Source organism: Ursus arctos, unplaced genomic scaffold (genome assembly GCF_023065955.2).
Source record: "Ursus arctos isolate Adak ecotype North America unplaced genomic scaffold, UrsArc2.0 scaffold_16, whole genome shotgun sequence".
In the NCBI taxonomy this organism is placed as follows: Eukaryota; Metazoa; Chordata; class Mammalia; order Carnivora; family Ursidae; genus Ursus; species Ursus arctos.
The window spans coordinates 59,599,728-59,615,161 of record NW_026622830.1 but is presented as its reverse complement, the minus strand read 5'-3'; the positions used below and the strand labels follow the sequence as shown (position 1 = coordinate 59,615,161).

The 15,434-nt window shown below is 46.2% G+C and overlaps 1 protein-coding gene across 1 annotated transcript in view; it reads left to right on the top strand.

The window, feature by feature from the left end:
- The window catches only part of LOC125282064 (ral guanine nucleotide dissociation stimulator-like), a 71,133-nt gene that overhangs the window by 25,908 nt on the left and 29,791 nt on the right, over positions 1–15,434 (top strand). The window lies entirely within an intron of this gene.

The window sequence follows — 15,434 nt, the reverse complement described above, 5'->3', positions numbered from 1 at the left end:
GAGAGGCAGGCAGGATGACAGTCCTGTCCCTGATAGTTGTGACAGTAGCAGCATGTGCCCTAGAAGAGTGCCCCAACAGGGTCAGCACTGGGCCATCCAGCTCCTAGGTGAGTCTCTGGCAGTAATCCCCTGAATGAGGCTACCCTTTGCCCCTGTTTCACATTTGCATAACTGAAACAGAGGTTAAAGGTTACTAAGTTAGTAAACAGCAAAGCTGGGATTCAGACTCAGTCTGGCTTTGGAGCCTGTGCTTTTTACTCGTGTTTTATTCTTACGGGCTCTGGATTCAGATGTTGGCTTGGCTGCTTACTTACTAACTTCACTAACTACCGAAACCTAGCTCTCTCTCCATGCCAACTCTTCACTGACTACTTAAACCTAGCCCTTTCCTCTGACAAAGGGTGCTCTCCCAGGGTTGTGGTGAAGATGCCATAAGAAATGTGAAATGTGCTCAGCATTCACAAATGTTAGCAATTGCTATTCGGTGGCAGTTCCCCCACTTTAATGAGAGGAAAACTAAGCCCCAGAGATTGGGTTATTTGTGATTTGTTAATTTGTAACCTTGGCACTTGTGCTGCACTCCACAGTTGGGAGGTTATAGAGTTGAGATTCTATTCCAGTTTGTCTTATTTCCAAAGACTGCTCTTTCTGGTAGGCCTAGTGGTAAATCGAGGACAGATCGTTGATAGAAGATTCATCAATCTGTCTTGTGGTATTAGCATTGGTAAGATTTTAGCAATACATTGCTTTGGTGTAAAAGCCCCATAAACTTAGACTTCATGGATTCAGAATTCAGAATCATTTATAATTACGTTGAATTTGACTTTGGCAAGTGTCTTTGTCTTAGATGTCCAAGGGGCAGGACCCTGGATTGTTTTTCCATTTCCTTCTGGGGGTCAGTTCACTTTCCTCCTTTGTTCTACTTTCTCCTCCAAACCCACTTTTGTTTCTGCCAGGATTAGGTATTAGGGAAGGGAAGGAAAATTGTGTCACGAAGTTTCAGCTTCCAAGTAAGGCGTGGAAGTCTTGCTCCTTTTCTCTGATTCCTTCTACCCTTTCTTGGCTACGAGAGGCACCTGTTCTGTGTGCTGTGCCAGGTGTGACTCTGCTGTCTTTTGGAGAAGGCCATGCCCAGCTGTTTACATCCCTTGTCTCCTCCCCGCCCTCCCTGCACATTTCGATGTTTCTTCCTGTACCAGTGGGCTATATTTATTGGGTACAAGTCTGTTTCTACACCTTTAAGGGCAAAGATTTTGTTATTTCGTTTCTGCATGTTTTCTGCTTGACCCATGGGTAGTTTTCACTAAATGCTGGATGAAGTAGTGTTTAATGCTTGCCACAAAATAAGTTCTCTTTTCTTAGTGGATCCAAACAAGAGGGAGAATATCAAGTATAACTTTTCATCAGCATTAGCTATTAAAAATCGTTCGTCATGGTAGAGCCCAAGACAGTTTCATATTTAGCAGAAGTTACACAAAATTTTTCTTCTTAATGTGATGTGCAGCGGAACAAAGGCCTGACAGGGAACTGAGAGCCCGTTCTTGGCTCACTGGAACTTTGAGCACCGGGATATAATCTGCTGCTTCTAGTTTGGCCCTCCCCTCCCCTTCCCCCCTGTTTGAAAATACGTAAACCCAGGAAAATAACCTTATGACCAGTGTTTCTATAATTGTTTCCCCCAATTCTGGACAACTGGTGAGGCCACACGAGTAAGCCTGGCTTTGTACAGCATCGACTTAATGGTGTTCCTCTGAGATCCGGGTTCCTTGATGTACCTGAGGGCCCTGGTCCACTTGAGCCCCAGCAGGACAGATCAGGGTCTTGGTTCTTGATTTGTTTTGGGCTGTTGCATTCTTAAGGCAGAACTTGGGATGGAGGTGTTTTACAATCAGAATTCTAGGAAAGCAAAGCAAAGTTTTGGAGGAGTTGAATTGCTGAAATATGTATGGAGATTATTTTCAGAGTTAATGGGGTGTGGGGAGGCAGTAGACAGAAAGGAAGGTTGCCCGGAGACCCATCTGAAAACCCCCATTTGGAGAATAAAGATGGCTTATTTAGCGTCAGGGCAGCTGAGAACAATCGACAGAGATTGGGCTGTGAGATTCTGGGGCTGTTTGTCCAAACAAAGAGTCGCTAGGGTAAGGCGGTGCTGGCTGTCGGCTCCGGAGGGCAGCTGTCCCTCCCTCAGTGTTGAGCCCTGAGATTCGGCTGAGGTGTGAAAGGCTAGTGTGTTGGGAATAGACACTGGTGGTGGGGGTTGGAGGGTGGGGGAGAGTAGAGGACAACCAGGAGATTGTCGGCACGCTGTTCAGGGAACCAGGTGAGCGGCAGCGGAGGCTGGGATTGGAGCAGGAAAACTGGAGGTGGTGAGAAGCAGTTGGGCCTTGGATGTATTTCAAAGGCAGAACCAGTAGGATTTGCTGACAGATTGGATAAGGGGTGTGAGGACAAAGGGAGGAGTTGAGTTGACTAGAAGGCTCTTGGCCTGGGCAACTAGATGGGGGGAAGGCTGTGGGTGGAACTTGGTTTAGAGGGCCAGATGGGGAGCTCACTGTAGGCATTTTAAGTTTGTGATTCTGTTAGGGATCCAAGTAGAGATGTCATGTAGGCAGTTGTAAATAGGCATTTGGAGCTTGGAAGAGAAGTCTGAGCTGGAAGTGGCCATGAAAACGCAGTGACGGTCTGTGGTCACCGAGGGAGTGAGCACAGAGAAGACAAGCAAGCCTGAGCCTCGGGTCACTCTGCCATCAAGTGCTCAAGGACGAACATGAGCAGTGTTTGGCACAGAGCAGGTGTGAAGAAGACCACAAGCACTGGCACCATGGGAAGAAGGGAAGAAGTGTCCAGGAGGAGGATGTGATCAACTCTCTAAAGTGTCAGGAAAGGTCATGATGAGGACTGAGGTTTGGCCTTCGGGTTTGGCGACTTGGAGGACACTCTGGCAAGTACTCGGCACAGTGTGGGGGCGTGGTCAGAATGAAAGCCCGCCTGGACGGTGGTGTGAAGGGGGAGAGGGTAGCGAGACAGATTGCATCTCGGTGACTTAGGTCCAGGGTGTACGGTCATCCTCACACTTACTCACCATCTGGGTGCAGAGCAACGCAGCCGGGTCCCTGAGGTCCGTGGTGGTGTCTTCATGTCACGGGCGGGGAAAGGTCAGGTTCAGAGCTTACAGTAGCTTTCTCAAGAGTACGGAGCCGGCAGGCTGACGCCAGGTCTCAGGCCGTGCACGCTGTCCTCAGCTGCCCTGCGTCCTGAGGGTGGAGAGACACTGTTGAAGGGGGGAAGGGGTAGCGTGGTTGAAAAGTTGTAGGAAAACACTTATGTCCTGCTGGAAGTGCTTCTGTTTAGGATTCTGTTTCTTTTTCTTACTTAGAAATTTCACTTCTATCAGAGGGTGGTACGTGCATGTGTTCAAAAGTAAAACAGTGTTGAATGGTTCACGCAGAACCCAGCGGGCTCCTGTCCTGCCTCCACCATCCGCCTCCCAGAGCTGCCTGGAATCCTGCTTATCTGTTTCTTGTAGCATTTCTGTCCACGGTTCCCAGCAATATCTATGTAGAGGCAGGGCCATCGATGCGTCACTTTTAGACAAAGTTACATTTTGAACTCCCATCTCCCCCCACATAGTTGTAGCACAATTTTTGTTTAGAACCATAATTTGGCGAATTGTTTTGACTTTGTTAATGTTGCTCACTATTGAGCTGGTTAATGTAGCATGATTATATTCCCTTTTAGTTCCACTTTTTGTTTTCCTGTTTTCTTGAGCTTAACAGTTGCCACTTTTTTTTTTTTTTTTCCTGTTTGCTTGATATTCTTAAGAGTTCTCACTCTCCCTGACAGTAAGGCCTCTTAATAAAATTTGCCATCTGCTCATGTGTATTCCTTCTGTCTTCACCCCCAGGGACATCTGTTTTCTTGCATGCTGGACAGGTTACTCTCCCATGGTAGCAGGGTTGAGGTGCGTAGGGCAGATCCTGCAGGAGCAGGCGAGACCAGGTAGAGAATCGTGATGGGGAAGACAGTGATGGGGAGCTCAGAGGGAGGGGGACGGTGTCCTCCTGAGGGAGCAGGTCCGGGCATGGTGAGTGGGGCTCGCGGTAGTTGGGGAAAGGCATTCCAGGTGGAGAAGGTGAGAAAAAGCAGAGCGGGACGAGATCGGTTACTTTTTGTTAACCTACAAAGCCTGTATTGTGGCGTCTCGCTAGGTGGTACATGTTAACTTAGTTACTGACTCTTCCTTTAAGACCTTTAAATAGATTTCCATGGAAAATGTGACATTCAGATCGTTAAACATCTGTCGTAAATTTTTTATTTTTTGAAAGATTTTATCTTTTAAGTAATCTGTACACCCAGTGTGGGGCTCAAACTTACAACCCCGAGGTCAAGAGTCGTACACTCTACTGACTGAGCCAGCCAGGGGCCCCTGTCATAAATTTTAATATTTTCTTAAAACTTTCGCATAGGATATATCAAGACACTTAAATCCAAGAGATCATCTTAAACTGTTGATTCCATGTATTTGTTCATGGAAACATCTTTATGGACTATCCCGTCACTGAGGCGGCCCAGCCAGTCATCGTGCAGGAGTGACCAGTGCAGCCCCCCGCTGCGGTCGTCAGGCGGGAGCAGGATGAGCGACCACAGGACGTTTCAGAGGCTGCTCTGTGTCTAGCTGGATGCGCAGGATGGTGTGCAGGGAGGCCGCGGTGTCGCGGAGGCGGGCAAACGCAGCCCTGTCTCCGTGGCCCAGTTAGGGAGGCCCGTCGCGAACTCGGGAACGAGTTGGTGCAGAACCAAGAGTGAGTGGATTGGCTTCTTTTGAAAAGAAGCATCGCGCAGTTTGAAATGCTGAGGCAGGATTATAGGAAATAAAGTCCGTAAGTGCCTTTCAGGACTGCCAACTCCAGGGCACCTTTTACGTAAATGTGCTGCACCTTTTATGTGGGTGCCTGGCTATTCTCATGGACGGTCAGGAGCCTGTGTTTAGTTCAGTGGGTCCGCCGTGTACAAATGTTACCTGCTTCCTGAAGCTTCTGCTTTATGCTCCAGGCTTTGCGCAGGACACCCTTTATCTTGCCAATAGTAGTTACGTTTGTGATTCAGGAATTCTACGTGAGGGAAGTCGTCAGAATTGTGATACCTGCCGTTTATGTGTGTCATTCATCGTGTGTTTTGAGTTGTGTGTAGTGTTTATAATAACAAGGTAGTGATTACTGCCCCCACGCTGCAGAGGAGAGCCCGGAGCCAGATACCAGTCAGCCCGAGGCTCCACGTGGTGGTGGCCGGCTCTCCTGTTCCTTGACATGAAAGCTTAGCCCTTGCTCTGAAGTGCACGTGGTGCTCCTGTGTGCGGGCTCTGCCTGTGATAGAGAGGGGGAGGGCTGCCGCCCACCGAGCGGTCTGCAGACCCTCAGTATTGTCACGTGCCAGCCGTGCTTCCGCCACGTCGGAATGCGTTGTCACTAGTGTTGCCAACCATTGCACGTGGTTCCCCGTCATTGGTGTTTCTGCTCATACTGAAGAAAGATTATGGATTCATCCCATACTTGTAAAAATGGGAAAATACGTCTGTTTCTGACCCTAGTAGTAGGCAGGCAGCTTTTCCTGTGCTTCTTACAGTCTGACTAAGGGGGAGAGAGGATGTTTCTTTCTTTCTACCTGCTTTGGCATATCGTTGCTATCTGCCGGGGGGAGGGGCAAGTGGGGCGTTGGGAGTGGCGATGGCAAGGAAACATGTTAGATTTGTGTCTCCTGCTCATGAATTCTAAGTGCTTTAACAAAATAGACAAACTTTCCATCATTTCTTCTTTGATAAACTGTCTATTAAAAAGGATAGGTGTCTCAGCAAAAAATTCAACTGAAAAAATGGCGAGAAGCTTTGAGTAGCTACTTCATCCATTTCCTGTAGATAACAACATGCACACAAAAAGACACTCCCCGTCATCCCTCATTAGGGAAGTGCCCGTGACAGCCGCAGTGGGTACCGCTGCAGTCCTGTGAGAATGCCTCCCATTCCCACAAAACAAGGCAGCAGAAGGGGACAGTGCCCAGGTGCAGGGCTGTGGGACAGCTAGAACCACATCGCGCTTTGCTGGTGGGGATGCAAAGGGTTATAACCACTTTGAAAAAGTAGTTTGGCAGTTTGTTATAAACTTGAATATATACTTTTCATACGATCCAGCAGTCCTACATGGAGGCCTTTACCCAAGAGACATGCAAATTTATCTCTACACAAAGGCCTGCATATGATTGCTTATAGCAGCTTTATTCCTTTTTACCGAAGATGGAGAACAACTCGGAGGTCCGTCAGGTGGGAAATGCGTGAAGAGGTTGCGGTGCACCTGTGCGGTGGGGCAGTCCTTGTACAGCAACACAGAGGTACTGACTGCTGACATCCTCAGCAAAACAGGAGCGCGTCCAGAGCGTTCTGTTACGGGCAAACACAGAGCTCTGTACAACTGTGGTTCCCCCCTGATAACATTCGGATAAAGGCAAAACTATGGGAACAGATTGGATCAGTGGTTGCCGGGGGCTGAGGCTAGGGGAGGAGAGGACCGGGTACAGGAGGGCGTGAGGGTGCTTCGTGGGTGATGGAAGTAGGCCATGTCTGCCCTGTGATGGTGGTCATACACTGACTGTGTCAGTCAGAACCCAGCGAACAGTGTTTTACTGTATGTAAATTTTACCTCAATAAGCCAAACCCAAAAAAAGGTGGATGACTTTTGTATATACACACGTAGGTATTACACACACACACAGGCACACACATTTATACCCATGCTTGAGCTCCCTTTTTCTTTCCAGTGGATTAAATTTAATTTTTCTGGATTAGGTATCCTGAAAGTTTAAATGAAATAGATTGTAGCACAGACACTTTGTGAAAACATAGGATCTTGGAGTCTTTGGTTGATTTTTACATTCTTATTCACGACCTGAAGGCTTTATAATGTGGTTTGTTTTTGTATAACATGGTTATGTAGTGTGGATGTCATGTAATTAGCATAAATAAAAGATGTTTTATCAGTTAAATTATTTTAAGATTCCTTCCATGTTCAAGCTCTTGTAGCTGTGGAGAAAAATAGTTTTACTAGCTTTAAAAATTAATAAAAAATGTTTTCTTTGATTCATGACAAACTTATACAGTCTTCAGCTCTGTCTTTAATCAGCTGTAACTGTAGGGTATGATTATATTTCAAACCGCTAGACCTAAGAATGTACACAGAAAATAATACAAGTTAGCTTCACTAAACCTAAGGCTTCATTGTAGTTGCGAGTCAGGTCTCTTCACAGTATGTAAGAGGGTCGCTTGTTATTAGTATGTGGTGCTTTGCGATGCCCTGCAGAGCAGTTGTTCAGCATTTTTTCCTAATAAACCCTTCTTAGCAAAGCCACAACAGTGGGCAGGGAGGGGGATTAGAGTGGAAAGTTGTGTATTTACTTTTCATTTAAAAATCAAAATCTGACTATAGACAATAAGAAGGCCATTCATTTAAATGATGAGGTCTTCGTTATTTTGCGATCAGAGGATATTGCCGTGTGTGGTTATAATGGAATCTGATACAGTAAGATGCAGTGTAAGAGGCCCTTCCTGAGCTGCTTTATGTTTGCTTATCCCGTGCGCTGCTCTGGGGGCTGGGGGCTGGCTTCACTGTCTCTGGTAACCTTGTCCTCTGAATGGTCATCACGTAGTCAATATGCGCTAACGGCCTCCGTGACCGTCGTGTGTGGGAACAGAAGGAGTAGGCTGTTCTGCCTTGCGTTTGTTCTCGTCTGACTGTCCCTGTGTTTTGCTGTGGGAATCTGTGCGCTGCCTGGTTTTGAGGGTTTGGCCCCTGCTGGGATGCTTCTTACAACTGGCGACCTTTCCAGCTGCTGTCCGCCAGGTGGCTGTCCTGCTGCAGTTGTCACCGTGCCGCCGCAGGGGCGCTGTGTGGGTCCCAGTGTGAGTGGTGTGTGCCGCTGGACAGTCCGCCCGCGTGGAGGGATGTCTGCGAACAGCTTACAGTGTGACTCGCTGTTCCACTGAGAAGTTGTATTTGTAGAATAGAAGAAAAACGGATGTGGAGCATGAAGTTTGAAAAGTGTGTTTGTTTTCTTCTGTGGTTCAAAAGGGTACTTAACGGGTCATCTTAAACAAAATGTACTAAAAGATATTAAACTCCTTTGGGGCTTTTCTGGATGACTCAGGATCCTCAGTACGAACACCTGTCATTTTCAGCGTGTGGTGGCCCCGCTTCTGCCATTTTCCTCAATATCAGGCTGTGTGGCAGGCAGCCTCTGAACGCCCTTCCACCACCCTTTCTAATTTGCTACTCCTTGTTTTTGTTGTTGTTTGTTTTGTTTTAAAATGAAGCCTTGTGTGTTTTTATGGAAAAGTTGTAAGTAGTATAGGCAACTTCCAAATACCCTTCACCTAGATTGACCAGTTGTTAATATTTTGTGACATTGCCTGCATGGCCCCCTCCCCCCACCTCTGGATATAGAAGTACATGTGGCACATTTATTTTCACACACTGGAAGAGAGTAAGTTGCACACTTCACGCCCTTTACTCTTAGGTACTTCAGTAAGTATTTACCAAGAACAAGGACTTTTGGGGCGCCTGGGTGGCTCAGCCATTAAGCGTGTGCCTTCGGCTCAGGTGATGATCCCAGGGTCTAGGGATCGAGCCCTGCATCGGGCTCTCTGCTCTGCTGGGAGCCTGCTTCTCCCCTCACACTCCCCCTGCTTGTGTTCTCTCTCTCGCTGTCTCTCTCTGTCAAATAAATAAATAAAATCTTAAAAAAAAAAAAAAAAACAAGGATTTTTTACATAGCCCAAAATAATCAGTATAGTTATCAAATTGGCAAATTTAACATGGGCCATTCTGTAGTTTACAGTCCATATTCACAGTTGCTCTGTTAATTACAGTAGTTTTCCCCCCATACAGGACCCAGTCTAGAATTACATGTAGTATTTATTGATGTTTCTATGGTCTTTTTAGTCTGGATATGTTTCTCAGCCTTTCTCCATCATGGAGACTGTTCTAATTGTTTTGTAGGTCTTTGTTCCGTTTGGGTTCCTGTGATGTTTTCTCATGATTAAACTCAGATTACGCATTTTGGGGGCCAGGCTATCAGAGAAGTGGTGCTGTGCCTTTCTCAGGGCATCGTATCATTTCTCATATCCATTATTCGTCTCAGGATGGTACATGTTCTGTTATTGGTGAGGTTAACATCTAGGAATTTGTGGGGCTGCAGATTCTTGGACCCTACTCCTGACCTGCTGAGTCAGAAACTTAGGGCTTGAGTCTATGTTTTTAACAAGCCCAAAAAATGATTTTGATGTATTCTAAAATTTGAGAATTACTGATCTCAGGTGATCAAGTTAGGGCGGCATCTGCCTAGTGTCTGCTCTCTAAAATTAGCGTTTATCCTTTGTAATGAATGAGGAAATCTGTAGGGAAATATTTGAGGCTCTGTGACCTTTTGAGCTTTTAAACTGATCGTTTGGCGCCCCCACGGATGATTCTTGCTTGAACTAGTTATTACTAGGTAGTCGTGCAGTGGGGACGCTGTTCTTCTCACCTGTCAGCTGGCATTCTCCCTTAAGGAGAGTTTCCCCTCCTTTGTTGACTCACTCAGTTGTTCACCCAGTAGTACTTCACGGATTCTTGTTTGATTCAGGGGCTTATAGTCCTTAACTCTCATTCATTTTGATGCTGGAATGCCCCCTGATTTGGTTTTCCAAATCATCTCCTGTGTTGTTTTGACACGTCCCCATTCTTTTCTGAGCACGACCTTCCTTTTGGCACAGTAAGATACTCCCAGCATTTCCTGTAGTTTCTCTGCCCCTGTGGTGCAATCAGCTATTTCTCCAAGATTCCCTGGTTCCTTTTGGTGGGAGATGGAATTTAGAGGCCGGGATCTGAGTGGGAGGTGTGCTCCTTTGCTGCCAGGTATTACTGCTTCCCAGCGCTTCCTGTGTGTGTGCAGGTGCTTGTGCAGCTCTGCTCCAGATGCAAACATCTTGTTGTGTTCGTAGGAGCCGACGAGTGTCCGATCAGTTTCATTGGCTTCCAGTTGATGCATTTTCTTCCCTTCTCTTCTCTTTCGCAGTCTCACATGCACCTTTCTACTTCGATGGTTAGTCAAAGGTTGGAGTAGAATGTATTCTCAGATTTGGGGGTTTATCTTGGGGTTCCCCTGCTTCCAGCATCCCTCCTTTACATATCAGTTGGTCCTCCAGCCCCCATTTCTTTCTTCTGAGACCTCACGCCAGTAAGACTTTTGCTTTCTGCCACTAGAGCTCGCCCTGGGTTGGGAAGCACGTTTAGTCAGAGGAGCAGCAAACTGGCAGATGTCCTGGGGTAACTCCATTGTTCAGGGGAGAGCCTTCACCTCTGGTGTGTGCCTCTGGGCTTCCTGGGTTGTCCTGCCTATGCACATTTCACTGTCTGCCAGGGATTTGGGCAGTGTATTTATATTCAGCCTTGGAGCTCAGCATTTTGCAGCCCTCTTGTTTCCAAAATTTCCCCCTTAAATTTATAGCCAGTGTGCTGCGCATTAAGGTGGTACGGTAGGGCTGCAGTCCTGCCCTCCCAGAGTTGGGGCTCACAGTATTGCCAGGCAGGAAAGTGACAAACACTCCCTGGTTTGTACCAGATGCAGGGACAGTTCTGACAGTAACTTCTTCTCAAGTGCTTGCCTGCCTTTGGTCATTTTCCAGTTCCTTCAGATGGTTGGTTTTAGTGATTTTGTCTGATTTTTATAATGATCTATGGAAGAAATTGCTCCATTGTCTTCATGTAACCATTTCGGAAGGCTCACTCTCCCTTTTGTCTTATTATTCTTTTCTTCTGAAATCTAGCTTCATCTTTATTTTTGTACCCAACGTTTCATTATGGTAATTTTCAAACAAATGGCAAAGTTGTAAAAATTTATGGTTAACATCCATAGACTCCTCCACCCCCTGGATTTTACCTATCATGTGTTATTATTCTTGCTTTCTCACGTAAATAACCAATTATCCATTTCTCCATATAGTAATCCATTTTATTTTTTAGGCTGTATTTCAAAGTGCAGATATCAGTATACCTCACCCTATGTGTTTCAGCGTGCATATTGTTTACTAGATAGAGTTCATTGTTTGTTTAGCGTATTTTTCTTTCAGTGTAAAATTTCTATACCAGCTGCACATAACTCAAGTATACATTCACTGAACTGTGGCAAATGCATCCACCTTTGCAACCCAAACACATTGAGACATAGACCATTATCATTTCCTCCAAAGGTTCCTTCATGTCCTTAGTATTCAGTCCCTGCTGCAGCCCCTGCTGCCATTCTCAACCTGACCCCTGACAACTGCTGTGTTCGCCCCCTCAGTTCAGTTCTGCCTGCCCAGGGGTTTCCTGTCAACAGAATCATACTGTGTACATGGTGTATGAGACTTCGCCCGCCCTTCTCCAAAATGGGGGCAGGTCGGCGCCGGGGACGCTGGGCGCGCTCCCGGCGGAACCATGGAGGGGGCGGGGCCGGTGGGAGCCCGGCGCTGATTGGCAGGCGCGGCCGACCTGATCCCAGGCGCGGGTCCGTAGAGCCGGGCGCCGAGGCCTGGGGCTGGGATGTGAGGGGCTGCGGGCTCCGGGCAGCAGCTGCTCCTGCGAGTCGCGGCGACTGCAGCGCGGGCGGGCGGGCGAGGTCAGCGGACGCCGTCGGCGGCTGGCCCTGTCGGCCGCGGGATGAGGAAGCGGACGGAGCCCGTCGCCTTGGAGCATGAGCGCTGCGCCGCCTCGGGCTCGTCCTCGTCCGGCTCAGCCGCCGCGGCGCTGGACGCCGACTGCCGTCTGAAGCCGAACCTGCGGTGGCGAGCAAGGGGCCGGCAGAGCCGCGCTGCGCCGCGGACGCGGGCATGAAGCGGGCGCTGGGCAGGGGAGGCAGGGCGCAGGGGCGGGGCCCCCTACCTGGCCCGGAGGCAGCCCTTAAGCCCCCCGCCCCTCCATAAGTTTCTTGCCTGCAGGAGCGCCCCACGTCTACCCTGCATTCTCTCGTGCCCTCTTCCAGTTCTCCTCCATCCTTCTTCCTCACCTGGCCCGCTGGTGCCGCCCGTGGGCATCCTTTCCCCAGATAGCTGCCTGCGGGAGGGCCCCCGACTGTCCCCTTCCCTCCCCTGGTGCCCTTTTCTGGCCCTCCGCGGCGCCCAGCCCCGTGCCCTTACCCTTCCCAGGTGAGCCAGTGGTACCCCGTCCTCGACCGGCTGGACCAGCGTCTTTCCCAGGGGCTGGGAGCAGGGGGCAATCACGACCCCACGTTGGAGAGTAGAGGAGGGCGTGGGGGGCGTCCCTTTTGAGGCTCCTGGACGCCTCTCACGTAAGAGGTGGGACGTGGAAAGACGCCAGAGCCAGAGAGCGTTGGGATTCTTGGCCTCAGATCTGCATAGAACTCAAAACTGAGCGCCCCTCTTGCTGGGCTGGCGTGTGCGGAAGCTTACCTTTTCCCGGTTTCTCACTTTGGTAATTTTTTCTCCGTTAACTAGTTGTCAGAAGTGGCATTCTCTGCTGGACCTTTGGGGGAAGGTTCAGTGGTGTGATGTGGCCAGGGGTACACCGCATGGTCAGCTGTTGGAGGGAAACCTGTCTTGCTTGTGCAGATGGCTAATGGTGCTTGAAATTGGATTACACTGAGTTGTCTCCTTAGGAATCTCTGTAGAATCTGGAAGTCTTAGTTTTTTTGCGTTCTCTGAATAGGAGATGAATGCATCCAGGTAAAGCTGATTTCAGAATTAAGACAGTGTATTTCACAGGGACAGATCTCTCCATATGCTAGCTTCGTAATTAATCTGGCTGTTCACAGAACGTATCATTCATGGCAAGTTTGAAGTCTGGGTGTTTCACGGTTTTGAACAGGTTAGTATGTAATGTTCTCAGGTGTTGTTGCAGAGTCGTTTCTTTTGGGGTCAACTGGAATGCCCTTAATTGACACTGGCCACTTCAGTGTCAAATATTTATTAAAATAGTCTCTAAAAATATCAGTATCATTGTCTAAAAGATCATGAAATTGAAAATGAATATTTGGATAAATAGAAATATTTATCAAATAAATAGAAACATTTATCCAAATAGACACTTCAACATTTCAACCTCATTGCTTAAAATTAAACTATAGTCTTCTCTAAGTCAGTGGTTCACATTCTTGCCAGAAGGGCAGGGAGTGACAGTATTTTTTTTTTTCCTATAAAATTATCTAGTAACTGGTCAATATCTTTTGTGAAACTAATTCTAGCTTGAATGTACTTTTGTAAACAGGTTTGGCATTACACCTAGATAAGTTTGGGAATTCTTCCTTTGAAGAAATGAAATTATTAGGCACAATAGTGTTTGGGGAAACAGTGCTGGCCTGGCACCTTCCTCGAAAGATGTATTGTATTTCAAAGATACGTTTATTTTCATTTTTGTATCAGGACAAAGAAAGACATTCAAGAGGTGCTCATATCCTTTGGAGGAACGAAAGACTGTTAGGGAATAAAAAGAGAAGCAGAGGGCAGGAAAGCCAAATGTATGTGTTACTCCGTGGTTTCCTTCCCTATTTCTTGGAATGTTCTCCTGGTCATTCTTCTCCTTTGTTTTCTTCTTCACCCAGGTCTCTGCCCAACTGTCACGTCCTCAGAGAGGCCCATCCAAAATAGACTTCTTGCCACTCCCAACACCCTTATTCTGTTTGCTTTTTTCATCACACTTATCTCCCTTGACCTCGCAAGTGTCCGTGTACTTAATTGGCTTTATTGGTTCTCTCCTCCCCTACAATAATGGAACCCTATGAGAGCAGGGGCCTTGTTTCCTCCACTTTTCTGTCTCTAGTGTATGGCCATAGTAGGTGGCAGAAAATACTTATTGAATTAGTATCTCTAGCATAAATTCCTAAGAAGTGAAATTGCTGGGCCACGGAGTGTGTGTTTATAATTTTGAAAGGTGAGGCCAAGGAGTCCTCCAAAGTACTGATGGATACTTTTCCCCAGCAGGTCAGTTACTTCCTTTCCCCCAAATACTGAATATCACCAAATATTTGGATCTTTTTTCTATTTGATTGATGAAAATGACATCTGATTTGTAGCTTTAATTTGCATTTCTAATTGCTGGTGGCAATTTTTGTGTGTTTTTATAAGCCTATTGTGTACCTTTGAGTCTCTCAGTACGTGCCTTTGTTTGGGTCCTATTGTGCACATTTTCAAATACACAAAAGTAGGGAAGAGAATATCATGAACCTGGATGTATCCATCACGTCTTTTTAAACAGTTTGCCATGTGTTGCCAATCTTGAATCATTTGTCCCTCTTCCCTCCATTTCTTTGTAGGGTGGGGGGCTAGAATGTTTTAAAACAAATGATTTTATTCGTAACTACTTCAGAGTATAACTTCGGAACTGGAACAAATAGAGACTTTTGAAATATATATAACCTCATTGCTATATTTATCAAAACTTTTTTATATTTATCAAAATTAACAATTTATTGCCTAGTACTAATTTAATGTAATATCCAATCTACATACACATTTCTCCAGTTGTCTCAGAAATGTCTTTAAAAGGTTTGTGTAAAAATCCTGTACATTTCTTAAATTTATTCCTAGTTGATCTTTTTTGTTGTTGAAAATAGGACCCTTTCTTATATTACATATTTTTATTATTGTACTTTACTAATTTTTATTTTATTTATTTATTAGAGAGGAGCACAAGTAGGGGGAGTGGTAGGCAGAGGGGGAGGAAGAAGCAGGCTTCTTGCTGAGCAGGGAGCCCCATGCAATGTGGGGCTTGATCCTAGGATCCTGGGATCATGACCTAAGCCCAAGGCAGATGCTTAGCCGACTGAGCCACCCAGGTGCCCCTGTACTTACTGATTTTTCAAGCAGTAACTTATGTCATCATATTGTTTCTAGTAGTTTTTGCAGTTGGTTCTCTTGGATTTTCAGGTATAATATATCAGTTACAAATAATAAGAATTTCATTCCATGTTTTTTACTTTTTATGTCTCTTGTTTCTCTTTTTTGGTTGCTTTGTATTTCCAGGACGAGATCAAATACTAAGTCAGAATGATAGTGGGTACGTTGTCTTGTTCCTTCACTGAGAATGCTTTTAGTGTTTCTGCCACACTAGTTATTTTACTAAGGGCTGTGTTGTTGCTCTTTGTTTTTTTAATCAAAAATGGTTGTTGAATTTTATTAAATACTGTTTTAGCATCTGTGAAATTATACAGATGTTCTTCCTTGACCTGTTTATATGAATAATAGTAACAGATTTTATATTATTGAATCATCGTCCTATTATTGAATCATCAGTGAAAACTCTGTTAGTGTGTAGCCAGATTCTAGTAATATTTTACTTAGTCATTTTACATTGTGATTTGTGAAACCAGTTTGTAATTTTGTTTTTAATGTAATCTTTATCAAGTTGTTTTAGTGTTTT